Source organism: Bos grunniens, chromosome 10 (assembly GCF_055505025.1).
Source record: "Bos grunniens cultivar Pamir isolate PY7600 chromosome 10, Bosgru_T2T1.0, whole genome shotgun sequence".
Lineage (NCBI taxonomy): Eukaryota > Metazoa > Chordata > Mammalia > Artiodactyla > Bovidae > Bos > Bos grunniens.
In genome coordinates, this window is record NC_141174.1 from 66,323,339 (window position 1) to 66,344,130 (window position 20,792).

Sequence of the window (20,792 nt, forward strand, 5' to 3'; positions counted from 1 at the left end):
TTTAACAGCATCTCTGATTTAACACCATCCCTCTAGCTGTTATATTAAGAATATACTGTAAGAGAACAAAGTCAAGAGGAAGAGACCACCTAGGAGCTTAAATTAGATAATGGTACCTAACACAATGTGTGGCATATAAGTAACCCTTGCTGCTAAGTCACTTCAGTTGTGTCCGACTCTGTGCGACCCCATAGACGGCAGCCCACCAGGCTCCCCCGTCCCTGGGATTCTCCAGGCAAGAACACTGGAGTGGGTTGCCATTTCCTTCTCCAATGCATGAAAGTGAAAAGTGAAAGTCAAGTCACTCAGTCGTATCCGACCCTCAGCAACCCCATGGACTGCAGCCTACCAGGCTCCTCCGTCCATAGGATTTTCCAGGCAAGAGTACTGGAGTGGGGTCCCATTGCCTTCTCCGAAGTAAGCCTTAGGGGTAAGCTATTTTTCACAGAGTAAGAATGAATTCCTATCATGTTGGACTATACACTAGTAAAATAAACAGCTAAATTAAGGCTGATTTTCTGAGGAAAAGCAAGTATATCTCATGCAATTTTTAGGCTCATCAAAAATAAAAATGCTTAAACAAATAATAATTGATGACTTTTACAATGATTCCCTATTTCCCATAAAGATGACACAAGAATGTCTGTTGCTAGCCACATCTTTACTAGCATGCCACTCAGAAGGCAGAGTATTCTCTAAAGATGAAATTAAGGAGAATTTGAGAAAATAAAGTATGCTTCTGCATGAACATTTCAATCTGGAAAAATCTGTTATCAAATCTATTACTACTTCAAAATGATATCAATACTGGTTAGCTCTATTGATCTAATTATCTTAAATTCTTACTGGCAATATAAAATGCTGGTTTCCAAGAACTAGAACTATTTAAAATTAAAAAGGCAGTTATAACACTTTAAAAAGAACTGAAAAGTAATCTTCAGTGCTGAAAAGCTTTCATTTTGAAAATATAAATACAGTTAACAGCTTGGAAAACAAGCTGATTGATACTAACATGCATAATCCTGATAAGGAGTCACCTAGGTGAAGAAAGGTACATATGGACTCTGACCTCTCCATCCAAACTTAGTGAATGCAATTTGGGATGAAATTCTTATGGGCTTCAACCTCTATCTTAGGCTCAGGGATACAGACTATTCCATTCCCACTCCTTAATCCTAAAGCCCTGAGTATCACCTCAAGCTATCCTACACATTCTCTATGAAATCAAGACTTCACACCATAGGTACCCCACAGTTCCAGGAGACAGAAGTTCAGTTCAGTTGCTCAGTCGTATCCAACTCTTTGCAACCCCATGGTCTGCAGCACGCCAGGCTTCCCTGTCCATCACCAATTTCCGGAGCTTGCTCAAACTCATGTCCATCAAGTCAGTGATGCTATCCAACCTTCTCATCTTCCTGTCGTCCCCTTCTCCTCCTGCCTTCAATCTTTCCCAGCATCAGGGTCTTCTCCAATGTGTCAGTTCTTCGCATCAGGTGGTCAAAGGACTGGAGCTTCAGCTTCAGCATCAGTCCTTCCAATGAATATTCAGGACTGACTTCTTTTAGGATGGACTGGTTGGATGTCCTTGCAGTCCAAGGGACTCTCAAGAGTCTTCTCCAACACCACAGTTCAAAAGCATCAATTCTTTGGCACTCAGCTTTCCTTATAGTCCAACTCTCACATCCATACATGACCACTGGAAAAAACCATAGCTTTGACTAGACGGACCTTTGTCGGCAAAGTAACATCTAGGTTTGTCACAGCTTTTCTTCCAAGGAGCAAGCGTCTTTTAATTTCATGGCTGCAGCAGTCACCATCTGTAGTGATTCTGGAGCCCAAGAAAATAAAAGTCTGTCACTGTTTCCACTGTTTCCCCATTTATTTGCCATGCCGTGATAGGACCGGATGCCATGATAGGACCGGATGCCATGATCTTAGTTTTTTGAATGTTGAGATTTAGCCAACTTTTTCACTCTCCTCTTCCACTTTCATTAAGAGGCTCTTTAGTTCCTCTTCACTTTCTGCCATAAGGGTTGTACCAGGAGGTAGTAACAGGTTGTCAAAAACACTGAGAAGGGCATTTCAGTTTGTAAAATGATGATAATGTTGACAATAATTGCAGCAAATACTAACTGCCTATTATATGCCAAGCATTGTCTCCAGCACTTTACATTCTTATCTAATCAATTCTCACAGCAAGCCTAAAGTAGATATTATTATCTCCATTGTACTGATGTGGAAGAAGTTAAGTAACTTTTAAGAGGCACACAGAAAGTAGTGTGAACCAGAAGACTGGCGGGGGCGGGAAGCCAGGAAATGATTAGTTTTTAAATAAAGGATCAATAAATTAGAAAAGCAAAGGATTTTTCAAAAAATGAATATTGGAAGTTAGAAGCCCTTCAAGTTCTTCAAAGATTCCAGGCCTTTCAAAAGAAAATGAGTTCCACCATAGAGTTCTACTATTCTATCTTCTTAATGATGGTGAATGTGGTGGGTGTATGATAGGGGTCATCACTCTACTAGGCCTGATGTCTACTTTTGTAAATAGTTTTACTGGAATACCATCACATGCATTCACTTATGAATTGTCTATGGCTGGTTTTATGATACTACAGCATAGATGAGTTAAGGCAGAGACCCTCAGGCCCACAAAGTATAAAATATTTACTATCTGAACCTTTACAGAAAAAATTTGCCAACTCCTGGCCCATGAATATAAGAGCCAATGAAGACCATGAAAAATGAAGGGCTCTTGGCAGTTGATAAGCATCTGGAAAATAATGGTAAGACTGCAATGGCACACCTTCCTGGAAAAAAACAGATTTTTAATACTATTTGAAGACAAAGCCAAGAGGTCAGTTTCTGATTTTTATCTAAGTACTTAACCTCCTGCCACTTCAGGAATTCTGAAGAACACACCTAGTAAATGGATAATAATCACTAAATTATCTGGAGGATAATTAGAAAGTGTGCAGACTTTGTAGAGGTTTTACTTCTTTTATTCTCTGGCTGCCCAATTTTTGAATGTTTTGCTACTTAGCACTTTCAGCACAGCTAGACAGGGAAAATAAAAATATATGAGAGGCAAGCTGGTCAGTTCTATCAGCACGTAAATACTCACTGGGAAAGACCTGGAAATTGTTACAATGTGTTAACAAAACTAAAGTTTTAAATACCAGCAAAGTAAATTCAACCTAAGTCAATCAACAGTGGGACACATCTGAAAAAAAAAAAAACTCTAAAAATGGAGGTGTGGCTCTCTTCTAGTTATTTCAAAACAAAGGACCCTGAGCAGCAAAGTCTCCCCATACAGCCTCTAGGAGTTAGTGTGGGAAGTCTTGCACAGGAACCAGTGCAAACACTGGAAGTTTTTGGAGTGGTGAAGCTTCAGGTCAGCCTGAAGAACTATGACCCTCAGAAGGACAAATGCTTCTCTGGCACAGTCAGGCTTAAGCCCACTCCCTGCTCCATGGTCTCTATATGTGTTCTAGGAGACAGATAGCACTGTGAATAAGCCAAAGCTGCAGATATCCCCTCATGTGGTCATTTCGGTGCTAAAGCAACTCAACAATAAGAAACCGGTCAAGAAGCTGGCCAAGAAGCATGATGCCTTTATGATTCAGTCTTCAGCAGACCCCACAAATTCTGGGCCCAGGCCTGAATAAGGCTGGCAAATTTCATTCCTTGCTGACTCAAAATGAGAATATGATGGCCAAGTTAATGAAGTAAAGTCCATGATCAAGCTCCAGATGAAGAAGGTGCTATGTGTGGCAGTGGCTGTTGATGAAGATGACAGATTATGAGCTTGTGTACAACATCCACTTAGTTGTCAACTTCCTGGAGTCACTGCTCAAGAAAAATAGGCAGAACATCTGGGTTTTATACATTAACAACACCACGGGCAAGCCCTAGCACCTATATTAAGACACAACTTATTCAACCATGCTTCCCTTGTGGTTCAGCTGGTAAAGAATCCGCCTGCAATGCAGGAGACCTGGGTTCAATCCCTGGGTTGGGAAGACCCTCTGGAGAAGAGAAAGGCTACCCACTCCAGTATGCTGGCCTGGAGAAGTCCATGGACTGTATAGCCCATGGGGTCACAAAGAGTCGGACACGATTGGGAGATTTTCACTTTCACTTAATAAACCATACTCCCGCCATTCAGTTCAGTCATTCAGTCGTGTCCAACTCTTTGCAACCCCATGGACTGCAGCATGCTAGGCTTCCCTATCCATTACCAACTCCTGGAGCTTGCTCTAACTCATATCCATTGAGTCGGTGATACTATCGAACCATCGCATCCTCTGTCATCCCCTTCTCCTTCTGCCCTCAATCTTTCCCAGCATCAGGGTCTTTTCCAATGTGTCAGTTCTTCGCATCAGGTGGCCAAAGAACTGGAGCTTCAGCTTCAGCATCAGTCCTTCCAATGAATATTCAGGACTAATCTCCTTTAGGATGGACTGGTTGGATCTCCTTGCAGTCCAAGGGAATCTCAAGAGTCTTCTCCAACACCACAGTTCAAAAGCATCAATTCTTTGGTGCTCAGCTTTCTTTATGGTCCAACTCTCACATCCATACATGACCACTGGAAAAACCACAGCTTTGACAGACCTTTGTCAGCAAAGTAATGTCTCTCCTTTTGAATATGCTGTCTAGGTTGGTCATAGCTTTTCTTCCAAGGTTCAAGCGTCTTTTAACTTCATGGCTGCAGTCACCATCTGAAGAGATTGGGAGCCCAAGAAAATAAAATCTGTCACTGTTTCCATTGTTTCCCCATCTATTTGCCATGAAGTGATGGGACCGGATGCCATGATCTTAATTTTCTGAACGCTGAGATTTAAACCAGCTTTTCACTCTTCTCTTTCACTTTCATCAAGAGGCTCTTTAGTTCCTCTTCACTTTCTGCCATAAGGGTGTTGTCACCTACATATCTGAAGTTACTGATATTTCTCCCTGCAATCTTGATTCCAGCTTGTGCTTCATCCAGCCTGGCATTTCACATGATGTACTCTGCATATAAGTTAAATAAGCAAGGTAACAATATACAGCCTTAATGGGCTCCTTTTCCAATTTGGAACCAGTCCATTGTTCCATGTCTGGTTCTACCTGTTGCTTCTTGACCTGCATACAGATTTCTCAGGAGGCAGGTAAGGTGGTCTGGTAGTCTCATCTCTTGAAGAAATTTCCACAGTTTGTTGTGATCCACACAGTCAAAGGCTTTGGCGTAGTCAATAAACCAGATGTTTTTCTGGAATCCTCTTGCTTTTTCTATGATCAACTGGATGTTGGCAATTGGACCTCTGGTTCCTCTGCCTTTTCTAAATCCAGCTTGAACATCTGGTAGTTCTCAGTTCACATACTGTTGAAGCCTACCTTGGAGAATTTTGAGCATCACTTTGCTAGTGTGTGGGATGAGTGCAATTGTGCGGTAGTTTGAACATTCTTTGGCACTGTCTTTCTTTGGGATTGGAATAAAAAAGAACCTTTTCCAGTCCTGTGGCCACTGCTGAGCTTTCCAAATTTGCTGGCATATTGAGTGTAGCACTTTCACAGCATCATGTTTTAGGATTTCAAAAAGTTCAGCTGGAATTCCATTACCTCCCATTAGCTTTGTTTGTAGTGATGCTTCCTAAGGCCTACTTGCCTTTGCACTCCATGATGTCTGGGTCTAGGTAAGTGATCACACCATCATGGTTATCTTGGTCAATAAGATCCTTTTTGTACAGTTCTTCTGTGTATACTTTCTACCAGAACCTGAGAAGAAAATATTCCTCTATTCGCTGGGCTGGCTTGTCAAAATCTGTACTAGTATATCCTGTTTGGAGCACCACTTTTTTTAAGAGGACCAAAGAAGGCCAACAAGGGTGGGAAGAATATTCAGATACTATAATGTATTTTTAAAAGGTTGAAATCATTGAGAATTCTCTTTTTAATTTTTGTTTTTGTTTTAACTTTAATAAACATTATTATCGGAGAAGGCAATGGCACCCCACGCCAGCACTCTTGCCTGGAAAATCCCATGGACAGAGGAACCTGGTGGGCCGCAGTCCATGGGGTCGCTAAGAGTCGGACAAGACTCAGCGACTTCACTTTCACTTTTCACTTTCATGCATTGGAGAAGGAAATGGAAACCCACTCCAGTGTTCTTGCCTGGAGAATCCCAGGAACGGGGGAGCCTGGTGGACTGCTGTCTATGGGGTTGCACAGAGTCGGACACGACTGAAGCGTGTAGCAGCAAACATTACTATAGGGCTTCCCTCATGGCTCAGATGGTAAAGAATCTACCCGTAATGCGGGAAACCAAGGTTCAATCCCTGGGTTGAGAGAGCCCCTGGAGAAAGGAATGGCAACCCACTCCAGTATTCTTGCCTGGAGAATTCCATGGAGAGAGAGTCAGACGTGACAGATGACTCACACACACACAAGCATTACTATAGCACTAAACAATAAAACAATCAAAAAGAAATTTCAAATTTTAATTCATTAAACAATCAACATTATTTATTGAAAATTACTACAGGCCAGGCACTGTTCTAGGACAGACCAGTCTAGACTCTTGACTTCTTAGAGCTTGCATTCTAATGGAAAACACAAAAAAATCAATAAATAATTTCTGATACCTACAGTCTTACGACTCACCATGACTTTGTATTACTCTGAATTTCTATATTCATGTGTATATATTTTTATAGGGTTTGGGGTTTTTTTTAAGGCATCTTTTTTTAAAGATCCTCCTTTAGTATTACTCAGCCATTAAAAAGAATACATTTGAATCAGTTCTAATGAGATGGATGAAACTGGAACCTATTATACAGAGTGAAATAAGCCAGAAAGAAAAACACCAATACAGTATACTAACGCATATATATGGAATTTAGAAAGATGGTAACAATAACCCTGTGTACGAGACAGCAAAAGAGACACTGATGTATAGATCAGTCTTATGGACTCTGTGGGAGAGGGAGAGGGTGGGGAGATTTGGAAGAATGGCATTGAAACATGTATAATATCATGTATGAAACGAGTCGCCAGTCCAGGTTCGATGCACGATACTGGATGCTTGGGGCTGGTGCACTGGGACGACCCAGAGGGAGGCTATGGGGAAGGAGGAGGGAGGAGGGTTCAGGATGGGGAACACAGGTATACCTGTGGCAGATTCATTTCAGTATTTGGCAAAACTAATACAATATTGTAAAGTTTAAAAATAAAATAAAATTTTAAAAAAAGAAGATAGAAAGATGAAAAAATAAATAAATAAATAAATAAAGATCCTCCTTTAAAGCAGGATCTCTGCACTTTTGGTTCTACTCTTCATTTAACATTATTTTTGAAAACATACTTTGCAAGTTGCTCCAAACTTTAATATGTGTTTTTCACTTTTAACATCACAATTTACTTAATATTCCTCCATTCTTCCAACACATGTTATGTCCAGCCTTTGCTGTAAATGCAACAAAGGACTAGGCTGGGAGTGAATTCCCTCTCCAGAGGAATTTGGGCAAGGTAGGCAATAAGCTGTTAAGTTTGCAGGAGGGCTTTTTTTTTTTTTAAGCTGTGCCAAGCTAGTATGAAAGTGCTGAGTCCTCACCACTGAACCACCAGGGAATTCTCTGCAGGAGTACTTTAAAGCTGACGGTAGGATCCCAGAATGAGAACTAACATGCTTAAATAATAAGGAAGCAGGTCATATCCAATCACTCCAGGCAAAACCTCAGCTAAAAAAGAGAATTCTTAATGTGGTGAGAGACAGAAGAGTAGAGGTACATGAGCTGTATCAAAACACTCCAGTGGACTACTGGCAAGGAAGGAATCCTCTGGCACTAAGTGAGGGTACACTACGGAGTGCAGAGAAACTGCTCTCAAATCTCTTGTAAATCTGCTGTAAGAAATTAAAAGCATGAGGCTAACCTTTAGGAAACTTAATGGCAACTTTAGTGGTATCAGGAGAAGAGAATGAGCCAATAAGGGCAGCTATAAAGTCAACACTGGTAATCCCAAAGGCACCACTGAGGTCAGCTCTTGAGAGGATCACAAAAGAACATCAGTAGCCAATTAAGGTCACCAGGCAGTAGAGGTTTGGGCAGCACAGCCAACTGCAGCAGAACCAACAAATCAACATCCACAGAACAGTCAGGAGCCAGTGAACCATGATCTGGAAGGATTCAGTGAGAATCAGTCTCAAAATGAAAGATGATTTTCTTAATCATTGCCTAGAAGATTTAAGATGTAGGGATGGATTATGAAGATAATTTAAAGAAATTACTTGAAAGTTGTCATGAAAGCAAGAATATTCCATATACTCTAGAGGGTTCTGGAATGGAAGTTTCTACAAAAGGTTTTCAAATCAGCATAATGAATAACCTTTTGACCTCTAAAACTACTCAACAATGAAACAAGTTTCCTCACAAAGTGCTGAGCTCCCTTGTTATCAGATATATTTAGCAAAAAGTGATCAACTTTTGTGGCTTTTGTAAAGGAGAATCTGAGTTTGGAGTTTTTTGTTGTCATTCTTTACCAAATATCTTTAATTGTAATTTTATTTTTATCAAAGTTATCCACAAACAGAGAGGAACATAAAGATACAAGGATAAATATCAGTCAAGCAAACCTGAAGGACAGTTAATGAACATGCCTCCAAAAAGGAGAGAAAAATTAAAAGGAGATAATTTATTCAAGAAACACTGTGCTCTTATTACATACCATGCTCTGTACTAAGTACTAGAGAAACAACAACAAAACAACAAAAAAAATAGACTAAAAATAAATAAAGTAACATACAGAATAAATACAATGTAATATCCTCAAGTTTATCCAGGAACAGAATAAGCACATTATTGGGAAAACTAATGAAGTCCAAATTAAGCCTGGAATTTACCTAATAGTAATATATCAATGTCGGTTTCTCAGTTTTGACAAAGGTACCCTCGTAAGGTAAGATTAACATTAGGAGAAACTGGGTGAGGAGTATACAGAATCTCTGTTATAATCTTTACAACTTTTCTATAATCTAAGATCATTCGCCAAAAGGTTTACTTTAAAAAAACTCAAGTCTTAATGATAAAGCTACTGCAGTTCCTCAAAAAATTAAAAACAGTATTACCACGTGATCCAGCAATTCTATCAAAACTTCTATATACTCAAAAGAATTGATAGCACAGACTCAAAGAGATGTTTATACACCCACGTTCATAACAACATTATTCACAACAGCCAAAAGGTAGAAACCACACAAATATCCATCAACAGATGAGTGGATACACAAAAAAACATGATATACACACATAATAGACGTGACTCAGTGACTAAATGACAACATATAATAGAATATTATTCAGCCAATCCTAACACATGGTACAAGATAGATGAACTATGAAGCATCAGGCTAAGTGAAATTGTTGCTGTTTAATCCCTAAGTCATGTCCAACTCTTTTTGTGACCCCAAGGACTGTACCCACCAGGCTCCTCTGTCCATGGGATTTCCCAGGCAAGAATACTGGAATAGGTTGCTATTTCTTTCTCCAGGGGATCTTCCCAACCCAAGGATCAAAACTGCATCCCCTGCATTGGTAGGCGATTCTTAACCACTGAGCCACCAGGGAAGCCCCAAGTGAAATTAGCCAGTTTCAAAAAGACAAATACTAGGTTGGTACAAAAGTAACTGTGGTTTTTTGCATTGTTGAACTTTCCCATTTGATATTGGAATACATTCTTAAATGTGGTTATGTTATACATCATCTTAATGCACATTTCTCACCTTTTTTTTTTTTTTTGCTAATGACATAACTTAGTATTTATATTTATTTTAGACTATAAAAATGTTAGACAAAAAGCAAATTCGAGCAATTTTTTAATTTGAGTTCAAAATCAGTCATAAAGCAGGGGAGACAATTCACAACATCAACAACGCATTTGGCCCAGGAACTGCTAACAAACGTTTTGCAAGTGATGAGAGCCTTGAAGATGAGAAGCATAGTGGCCAGGCAATGGGAAGTTGACAATGACCAACTGAGAGCAATCATCCAAGCTGATCTTCTTACAACTACACAAGAAGTTGCTGAAGAACTCAACATTGACCATTCTACAGTCATTCGGCATTTGAAACAAATGGGAAAGGTGAAAAAGCTCAATAAGCAGGTGCCTCATGAGCTGACCACAAATCAAAAAATTCGTTGTTTTGACATGTCACCTTTCATTCCACCTAATAACAACAAATCATTTCTTGATAGACTGTGACATGAAACAAATGAAAAGTGGATTTTATACATTGGGCGATCACCAGCTCAGTTGTTAAGACTGAGAAGGAGCTCCAAAGCACTTCCCAAAGCCAAACTTGCACCAAAACAAGGTCATGGTCACTGTTCGGTGGTCGGCAGCCGGTCTGATCCACTACAGCTTTCTGAATCCCAGCAAAACCATTAAATCTGAGTAGTATGCTCAGCAAATTGATGAGATGCACTGAAAACTGCAATACCTGCAGCCAGCACTGGTCAACAGAACGGGCCCAATTCTTCTCCATGACAACGTACGACCATACATGGCACGACCAATGCTTCAAAAGTTGAATGAACTGGGCTACCAAGTTTTGCCTCCTCTGCCATATTCACCTGCCCTCTCACCAATCAACTACACTTCTTCAAGCATCTATACAACCCTTTGCAGGGAAAATGCTTCTACATCCAGCAGGAGGGAGAAAATGTTTTCCAAGAGATTATCAAATCCCGAAGCATGGATTTTTACGCTACAGGAATAAATGAACTTATTTCTCGTTGGCAAAAATGTGTTGATTGTAATGGTTCCTATTTTGATTAATAAAGATGTGTTTGAACCTAGTTATAATGATTTAAAATTCACGGTCCAAAACCTCAATTACTTTTGTACCAACCTAATATTTTGTATGATTTCACGTATGTGTGGTATTTGCAGTAGTCAAATTCAGAGACAGAAAGCAGAATGGTGTGCTGGGGACTAGGGTGAGAGGAAAACGGTAAATTAAATAGTATTTTATAGGTACAGAGTTTCAGCCTGGAGAAATGAAACCCCAGAGATGGATGGTGATGATGACTGCACAACAACGTGAACATACTTAGTGCCAAAGAACTGGATACTTAAACACTAGTTAAAACAGTGTATTTATATTCTATTACAATTTTTTAATATAGTCAAATAAATACAATGATGGAGGTCTAAACAGCAGAACTCTAACTTCCCTGAGACTCTGACTTCTAAGATGAGTTCTGAACAAGATTGTCCTCCTAGGAAAAAAAAATGGGGGGAAGGAACACTGAATAGAGGTAGAGGTATAGCAAGCACGGTAGTCTATAACAGCAACCGGAAAACTACAACCCCAGAGGCCATGTTCTGCCATCTTTTTTTATATAGCCCACAGACTAAGAATGGTTTTTACATTCTTTAATGGTTGAAAAAAAATTAATCAAATTTTAATGACATGAAAAATTTTAATGTTCATAATTAAAGTTTCCCTGGAACAGAGCCATGATCGTTCACTTACATATTGTCAATAGCTGCCTTCATGCTACCACAGCACGAGTAGTTATTGACAAAAAAGACCCCCAAAACTTAAAATATTATCTGGCCTTTTACAGAAAAAGTCTCCCAACCCCTGGTCTAGAGGCCTGAAAGTAATACCTAGTATGAATTTAACTCTCAGATGTGTCTGAGAGAGACAGACAGTAAATGAGATAACCTACAAGGTGGGTGTGCTTAGTCACTCAGGCATGTCGGACTCTCTACATCCCCATGGACTGCAGTGTGCCAGGCTCCTCTGTTCATGAGGCTTCTTCAGGCAAGAATACTGCAGTGGGTTGCCATGCCCTTCTCCAGGGGATCCTCCCAACCCAGGGATCTAACCCAGGTCTCCCACACTGCAGGTGGCTCAGTCGGATTCTTTACCAACTGAGCCACCAGGGAAGCCCAAAGCTATAAATAAGGTAAAGGGCTGTATCTGCTAGGCTAAAGAATCTGAACTGGTCTCCACTTGATTCCATTTATTATGAGAAGCTACTGAAGAACTGCACTGAGAGTAATCTGCCTAGATTCACCTTATGTAAAGGCAGTTATTTATTCATGTCTAAAGGTAGCTGAAGTATTTTATTTACTAAAAAACAAAACTTGCCACTTAAAAAAAAAAAAAGACTAGAAGCACACCAGTACGGTTAACAGTGAGTGGTAGGCTGTCTCACTCTTTGCAACTCCATGGACTGTAGCCCACCAGGCTCCTCTGTCCGTGGGGTTTTTCCAGGCAAGGATACTGGAGTTGGTTGCCATTTCCTTCTCCAGGGGATATTTCTGGACCAGCGATCAAACCTGTGCCTCCTGCATTGGTACGCAGATTCTTTAACAGTGGTAGGTAGCATATTTGAAATTTTTATTTCCTTTTTTGTGCTTATCTATGTTTTTCATATCTTCTCAAATGAGAAGAAAACTGCTTTTATAATTCAAATCCAAAAATAAGTACTTTTAAACTCATATTCGTACACACACAACATTTGTTCCTCTAGGTTCTATACACTTCTCCCCTCCCCCTCAGCTGCTCCCACCCCTTCAGCCTTAGGCAGAAGGAGAAAATGTGTCTAAGGAAACCTATCCATATAGCAAAACTATAAAAGGACGCCTATGTCACACTTACAAAGGTTAAATAACATTCTACCTTTTCAAATTACCTATTTGCTTTAGAGGCATGCAAGAATAAAATGTTGGAAAGCAATGCATTGGCAGAGCACTCTTCCCATATAGAGCTTTCATTACATCAAAGAGTCAAATCAATAATATCTTTTTGAAACTAAAAATGTTAAAAGACAGGAAAAAATGCAGAGCTTGCAAGTCAGGTCAAAATGTTGAAACTGATGCAAGATAAGACCATATATCTCTGCAAATATAATTATGGGCTTAAGAAATGCAAAGTCTTTGATTTATACACAGTACTTTGCACTTACTGATACACTGCTTGTTAAGATTAAACTCCTTTTTAATGTTATGTTTCAATTCCTTGACTAAATTGTCAGGGATTTGTGTGCAAGGAACCAGAACTTTTCTTTTGTGCATCCCCCACAGCACCCCATACAGTGCCCATATATGGTGGTGCTTAATACATGCTTACAATTGAATGACAGAATAATTAACCCTACTTGAGCTCACAGACTGAAACCTGCACACCTACAATTCACACCATTAAGTCTGTCTCTATGCAATAGTTTAAAGACATTCCTGGGGTGGGTACTGCTGATTCTACTGGATTTATTACACTGGGTTTCTCCTCTAGCAAACAGCTCAAAGTACACATGTAATGCTAAAACAGAATTCCTGACTACTGAGAAGGTGGGTGTGAAAGTGGGCAAGTGAAAGAAGATATCTATTATAATACCTTGCCTTCAAAGAATAAGCATTATTCAACTCTAGAGATTAAACCACTCTAAAAATGTCTCTGAACTAAGGCTCCTAACTGACAGTATTAAACTTTGTACTGGCTAAATTCCATCACAATAAATATCATTAAAACCAAAACTCACCATTAAAAAAATCCTAAAAATCTCAGCTAATGATCCATATGTTCATGTACTGTAAGACAAAGTTTTAGTTGTTTACTCTCTTTTGCCAAAACAAAACTTCTAAACTTCTTCCAAGCATTAGCTTGAGCATCTACTACATGCCACACACTGGGGAAATAAACGAATTTAAAAAGTCAATCAAGGGTCAGGATGGGGAGCACATGTACACCCATGGCTGATTCATGTGAATGTATGGCAAAAACCACCACAATATTATACTTAGTCTCCAATTAAAATTTAAAAAATTTTTTTCAATAAAAATAAACACTATTTACCCACCAAAAAAAAAAAAAGCCAGTCAGTATCAACTGACTTTATATTCTGCTATAAATTAAAGTACCAACAACAGAGCTGAGGAAGTACTGTGCACTGAGGAGCAAACTTTTATCTGTGGAAATTTGGGGAAATTACATAGCAAATGTAAGCTACACATAGAAGACTGAGCAAGAGTTTGAGGCAAAGAGCAGGCAGAGAAGTATTAAGAGTATACCAGGCAAATAGAGGGTTATACACAAGCAGAACATGTTGGACATGACGGGAATGATAAAGAGGAGAGAGGACAGAAAGGTAGGGCAGAGTTCAACAGTGATAGGTCTGGCATGCTAAAGTATGAAATTTGGAGTTTATGGCCCCAGGTAATGGAGAGAAAATAGAAATTTTAAGTAGGGCAAAGACAAAAACCCGAAGAATCAATTTATATATCAGGAAGAGCCTAAGTTACATTACAATCATCTCAAAAGCTTTGTTTAATATTGTATCATACAGACACAGTAAATACTGTGCTTATGCGGATACAAAACAATCTGCTGCTAAGTCCCTTCAGTCGTGTCCGACTCTGTGCGACCCCATAGATGGCAGCCACCAGGCTCCTCCGTCCATGGGATTTTCCAGGCAAGAGTACTGGAGTGGGGTGCCATTGCCTTCTCCGACAAAACAATCTAAGGGTTACTTATTTCTCTGTCTATGCTTTCAGTTTAGCTTCAGGGCTCGGTCACTGGCCCTCTTCTCTACTTCCCTGGCTGACCTCACCAGACCCAGATTTTTAAACACCATCTACGTATTGATGACATCCTAAATGTATATTCACAGCCATGACTTTGACTTTGGGCTCCAGACTGAACAATCAATACCTATTCCTGGATAGACAGCATGTGTGTTAGTCACTCACAACTCTTTGCGACCCCATGGACTGTAGCCCACCAGGCTCCTGTCCATAGGATTCGCCAGGCAAGAATATTGGAGTGGGTAACCATTCCCTTCTCCCAAGGGATCTTCTCAGCCCAGGGATCAAACCCAGGTCTCCCGCATTGCAGGCAGAGTCTTTACAGTTCAACCACCAGGAAGGATTTCCAGTGAACATCTCAAATTCAACATATCCAACTAAATTGTTCAGTTTAAACCCCAAACTAATTAACTCCTTCCAGTTTTCCATCTCTGTATGTGATACTAGTTGCTTTAGCTAACCTTGGATCCATCTCTGATCCCTCTCTCTCACATCTCACAACTAATCTATCAGCAAATTCTATCAATTCCACCTTCCAAACAGACTCTGAATCTGACCTCCCCTCACACTGCTTCCATCACTGCCTCCCTGACCCAAAGCCACCATACTTCATCATACCATTCCAGTGACTTCCTGAATGGTCTCCTGCTGCCCCTCTTGCCTCTACAGTAGTCAAAACAATCTTGTAAAAACATAAATTAGATAGTACCATTTGTCTTCATAAAACTTGTCCAATGGATCCCACCACACTTAGAATAAAATCCAAAGCCCTTCTGGTTTATAAGGCTCTATATCATCTGAGACCCACCAACTTCTCAATATCATTTCCTACTACCAAACTTCCACCACCACTGCCACCAATTAATACTGCAGCAATCTCCAAACTCTAGCACACCTGCCTTCTTACACTTCCTGGAAAATCTCAAACTGATTCTTGCCCCACCACTGCCACCAATTAATACTGCAGCAATCTCCAAACTCTAGCACACCAGCCTTCTTACACTTCCTGGAAAATCTCAAACTGATTCTTGCCCCGGAATCTTTGCACTAGTAGTCCCTCCCACTGCTTGAAAAGTTCCACATGCTAGCATGGCTCATTCCTTATCATTCAGGTTTCTTTACCTTTAAATGCTACCTCAGAGAATCCTTACCGCATGACCTACCTAAAAGAAACACCAAGCCTAGCACCACCATGCTCTATTCTTTTGTACTATTTTCTTCACAGCACTTTGACAATATCTGAAATCATATTATGTAGTAATTTGTTGTCTATCTACTAAAACATAAATTCCCATTATAAATAAGATTGTTGGGATTTCCCTGGTGGCCCAGTTTCCACTGCAAGAGGCACACGTTCAGTGCCTCGTCTCCCTGGTCAGGGAACTATTCTGGTCAGGGATCCTATCCCAAATTCCATGTGGCATGGCCAAATAAAATCTTAAAAAAAAAAAAAAAAATTAAGACACTGTCTTCTTCACTGCTCAATCCCTAGACCTATATAATACCTGGCATACAGTATGGTTCATTAATATTTGCTGTTGAATGAATTTACCTAATTGGCCTAATCTATCTTATTTATATTTTCACCCTGTTATGCATAATTCAGTTACCAGGCTGTTCTTCCTAAAACAGTTCAAGGACTGTTAAAACAAGCTATACTATACTAATGCCTTTAATTCCTTTCTATAATTAGTCCTTCCAGCAACTTGGCCCGTTATTTTTTCTCTGACTCTAATTTCTATTATCAGCTGTCTGTATTATCAGCTTATCAATGTACGGCCTACTACAAATGCTATTGCTAAAGATGGACAGACATGTCCAGAATATTATTACAAATACTTTTTGTTATAACAAAAACAAGGAACACAGATTATTTTCTAAAAAACAGAAACTACAAAAAAGAAAACATTTAAAAACCAAATTCACAGGCAGGTGATCAAGGTCAACATTGTGACAAGTCATGTTGACTCTAACCCCAATCTAATCATGGAAAAAACATCAAATCCCAATTGAGGAACATCTGACCAGTACTCTTCAAAACTGTCAAGATCATCAAAACAAGAAAAGTCAAGAAACTAGCACAGTCAAGAGGATCCTAAGAGGACATGATTAAAAGGTATCGTGGTTGTATAATGGAAGGTTCTGAGAGGCAAGAATTTCATATGAACTCTCTGCAGATGACTTGGAAGAACAAGCAGCCAGCTTTGTTTGGAACAAAGCTATGGCCATCTGGGTCACACATGCCTTAGGTTCATTTTCACTTTTTCCCTACATCACTTCTCTTTTCCCCTTCACACCTTCTTCCCTGTAATTTCACCCATCAAAAAAGCATTGTATGTGCGCGTGTGTGTGTGTGTGTGTGTGTATGTGTTCAGTCACTTAATCATGCCTGACTCTCTGTGACCCTATAGCCTGCTAGGCTCCTGTCTATGTGATTTTCCCAGCAAGAATATTGGAGTGGATTGCCATTTTCTACTCCAGGGGATCCTCCCAACCCAGGAATCGATCCCAAGTCGCCAGCATCTCCTACACTACGGGTCAATTCTTTACCTCTGAGCTACCCAGGGAAGCCAACAAACCATTAATAAATTTTTTAAAAAGTTATTTATGATATCCTAGATGAAATTCTGGAATAGAAATAAAGACAGTAGATAAAAACTTTAAAAAAAAATCTGATTAAACTATGCAGTTCTATAATTGTGTATCTTGGTTCATTAATTATAATATATACACCACACAAACATAAGACATTAACAATAGGGAAAACTGGGCATTTGGAATTTAGAAACTCTCTATACTGTCTTTGCAGAGAAGGCAATGGCACCCCACTCCGGTACTCTTGCCTGGAAAATCCTATGGATAGAGGAGCCTGGAAGGCTGCAGTCCTGGGGTCACTGACGGTCGGACACGGCTGAGCAACTTCACTTTCACTTTGCACTTTCATGCTTTGGAGAAGGAAATGGCAACCCACTCCAGTGTTCTTGCCTGGAGAATCCCAGGGACAGGGGAGCCTGGTGGGCTGCCGTCTAGGGGGTCACACAGAGTCGGACACGACTGAAGTGACTTAGCAGCAGCAGCAGCATACTGTCTTTGAAATTTTTCTATATATCTAACACTGTTCCAAAAAATAAAAAGTTTTTTTTAAGTTAAATTCATCCAAAAATCCTATCATTCAAATAAAATCACCATTAGTTTATGTTTTATATAAACCACCTTAGATTTCTATGTAAATGAACACATAGAGGTATATTCCTACAAAAATGTGGTCACACTACAAATAACTTTAAAACTGGCTTTTTACACTTTAACAATATATATAATGTGCTTTGATGTGCTTTCTAAGTCATTACTAGAAATCTCTATCATGCCTACTAGTTACAAGACATTACCCTCTATGAGGGCATCTTATTTACGTAGCCAAACACCCATTATTTAAAATTTACATTTTTCTTGGGGTTTTTTTTGCTACTATTTAAAACAACTATTGTGCTCACTTCAGCAGCACATATACTAAAACTGGAAAGATGCAGAGAAGATTAGCATAGCCCCTACACAAGGATGACATGCAAATTTATGAAGCGTTCTATATTTTTATGCATGGCAGAAACCAACACAATATTTTAAGCAATTATCCTTCAATTAAAAATAAAATTAATTTAAAAAAAAGACAACTCTTAAACGAATATCTTTGCAAACTTACCAGTTAGGGCCTTAATAAAGAAGAGGAGCAGCTGAGTGATAGGTTATTAATGCTTCAATGTGTGCTTAGTCGCTCAGTTGTAACCAACTCTTTGCAACTGGCGACCCCATGGAGTATAGCCACCAGGTTCCTCTGTCCATGGCAAGAATGCTGGAGTGGGTTGCTATTTCCTCCTCCAAGGGCTCTTCCCAATCCAGGGATCGAACCCAACTCTCCTGTGTCTCCCCCACTGCAGGTAGATTCTTCACCACTGAGTCACCTGGGATGCCCATGCTTTCATTAAGTATGGCCAAAATATTCTCCAGAAAGGATGTTCAAAAGTAAATATCCATGAACAACAGTGTATGAGTGTGCCAATTTCCCCACTCCTATGCCAATACTAGATACTACTGTTTTATCACATATATGCCAATCTGCTGCAGGGGGAGTTGTTTTGTGTTGTTTATAAGTAGAAAATACTGTATTTTTATCTTTATTGGTTATTTTTCTCTATGCATGCCATCTATCTAGTTAGGTCTTTTTTTGACAATCTGTTAGATACTAAAGTAACCTTCTGAGTCCAACCTGCTGCAAAAATTTTTTTCCCCACATTTTGCCTGGATTTAGTCATCACTGGTTCCCCTACACCTGGAAAACTGCCTGGCACATCAAACACACTCAATAAATATGTCAAATGAATACTACATGAGTAAAGTTGTCTTTTAACTTGCTGGTATTGTTGCCAACTAGAGGCTGTTTTACATAATAATTCTATCAATAAGAATTCTATCAATCGTAATTGCCTTTGCAATCATGCTTAGAACAGCTCATCCTATGAGAACATTAGAAAACTGCTTACCCGTTTTTTTAAACCAGTAATTTTTCTTTAAATATTAAGACTTTATTTACAAAGCTTCTTTGTTGCACAGAAAGTAAAAAAGGCTGTTACAATCTCCAGCAGCCACAGACAGCTAACTCACCAATCACAGCTATCCACGCTACAGCAAGTCTTACACAAAAACCTAACAACTCTTACAAATTTGTTGGGGTGAAGTGCCCAAGGTTGGTGGTGGATTTCCAAGAGGGACTAAATGGAATAAGGTGGAATGTTACACGAACTATTCTTTGGCTATTTGGGTGACAGGGTAGGTGGGCGTCCTGGGGTTTGTACCACAGCTACCTTTAAAAAAAAAAAACAGCTAAAAATTCATGTCAGCAGTCCAACCAATACTGAACAGTTCTTTTCCTTCAAGTTATTTGGGGTCTCATTAATCATCTTCTTCATCATCTGTTTCTCTCTTCCTTAAAGCAGGAATTTTGACTTCATATTTTATATTTAATTCCCCCAGATTTTGGATGGCAGATGGTTAAAGGGCATCACCGACTCAAGGGACATGAGTTTGAGTAAGCTGTGGGAGTTGGTGATGGACAGGGAAGCCGGACATGCTGCAGTCCATGGGGTCGCAAAGAGTCAGGCACAACTGAGCAACTGAACTAACTCCCAGATTTTATTTACATTTTAAGGTAGGATTCCTTTTTTTTCCAAATGGTTAGCCAATTGTTTCAACATAATTTCAAAATTCTTTCTCAACATGAAATGTCACCTGTATAACACTAGCCTTATCTATTTTTAGATTATTTTGACCCAGTGCTGTCTATGCCAGTTACCACTTATTGTTTTGATTACCATGGCTTTATCTGTATATTCACTAGTACAAGTCCCCACTTAATTTTCTTCTTTCAAAAATTTTTCAACTTATAAGCTCATTCTTCCAAATGAAATTTAGACTCATTTTGTCAAGTTTTTGAAAAGAATTCTGGTTGGAATTGTAAATTATCAGCCATACGACCTTGTGCCAGTTACTTAATCGCTCTGTTGCTATTTCCCTCGTTGGTTAAATGGAGATAGTAGTTACTTAACTCACAGGTTTGTTATGAGAACTAAGTGAATTAAGACATATAAAGTACTAGGCTAGGAAGATGTTAACTACTAGTGTAATTGTTCAAAAGTGATAACTATTACCATGATTGTTCAATAAATGTTTTCCAGATTGTGCGCCCACAAAATTCAAAAGGCTCTTCAAGATACACCAAATGTACCATAAAGCACAGGTAATGATATGAAAAACACGTAACTTATGCCTGCTTCATTTCACTAAAACCTTGACCCTTGGTAAAACGCAGAACTGACGCAAGGAGCCAAGAACTATGAAAAACACCGAAGGTTGGTGGTAGGAAGCCTCAAAATTTTTATAAAGACCGGCCCACCAAGTGGAGAAGATCACTTCTTTCCAGTCAGAGTTTTGGGGCACTAGCACATGCCCTCTAACTCCTTTCGTTTCCCTATCTCCACAGTTATGACAATACTACTTCCCTCTTGATTTCTTTCCAAGAAAACACAGAGGGACTAGACGTCTAAGACAAAATACTTTTCAAATGAGATAGTGGCCAGGTACAGAGTATATATGCTACTGCTAACTACAGACAGACGTGTCCAGAATATTATAACAAGCTACCTCCACCAAGTTTCCCACATCACTTTAAG

The 20,792-nt window shown here is 39.5% G+C and overlaps 1 protein-coding gene, 1 non-coding gene and 1 pseudogene across 9 annotated transcripts in view; 2 read left to right on the plus strand and 1 right to left on the minus strand.

Moving 5' to 3' along the window:
• Positions 1-20,792, minus strand: part of MGA (MAX dimerization protein MGA) — a 148,842-nt gene that overhangs the window by 126,590 nt on the left and 1,460 nt on the right. The window lies entirely within an intron of this gene.
• LOC147364716 (large ribosomal subunit protein uL1 pseudogene) lies at positions 2,726-3,914 on the plus strand (annotated as a pseudogene).
• LOC147364717 (U6 spliceosomal RNA) lies at positions 18,055-18,161 on the plus strand. The gene has a single exon (XR_015135652.1). It is a non-coding gene; the product is annotated as a U6 spliceosomal RNA (small nuclear RNA).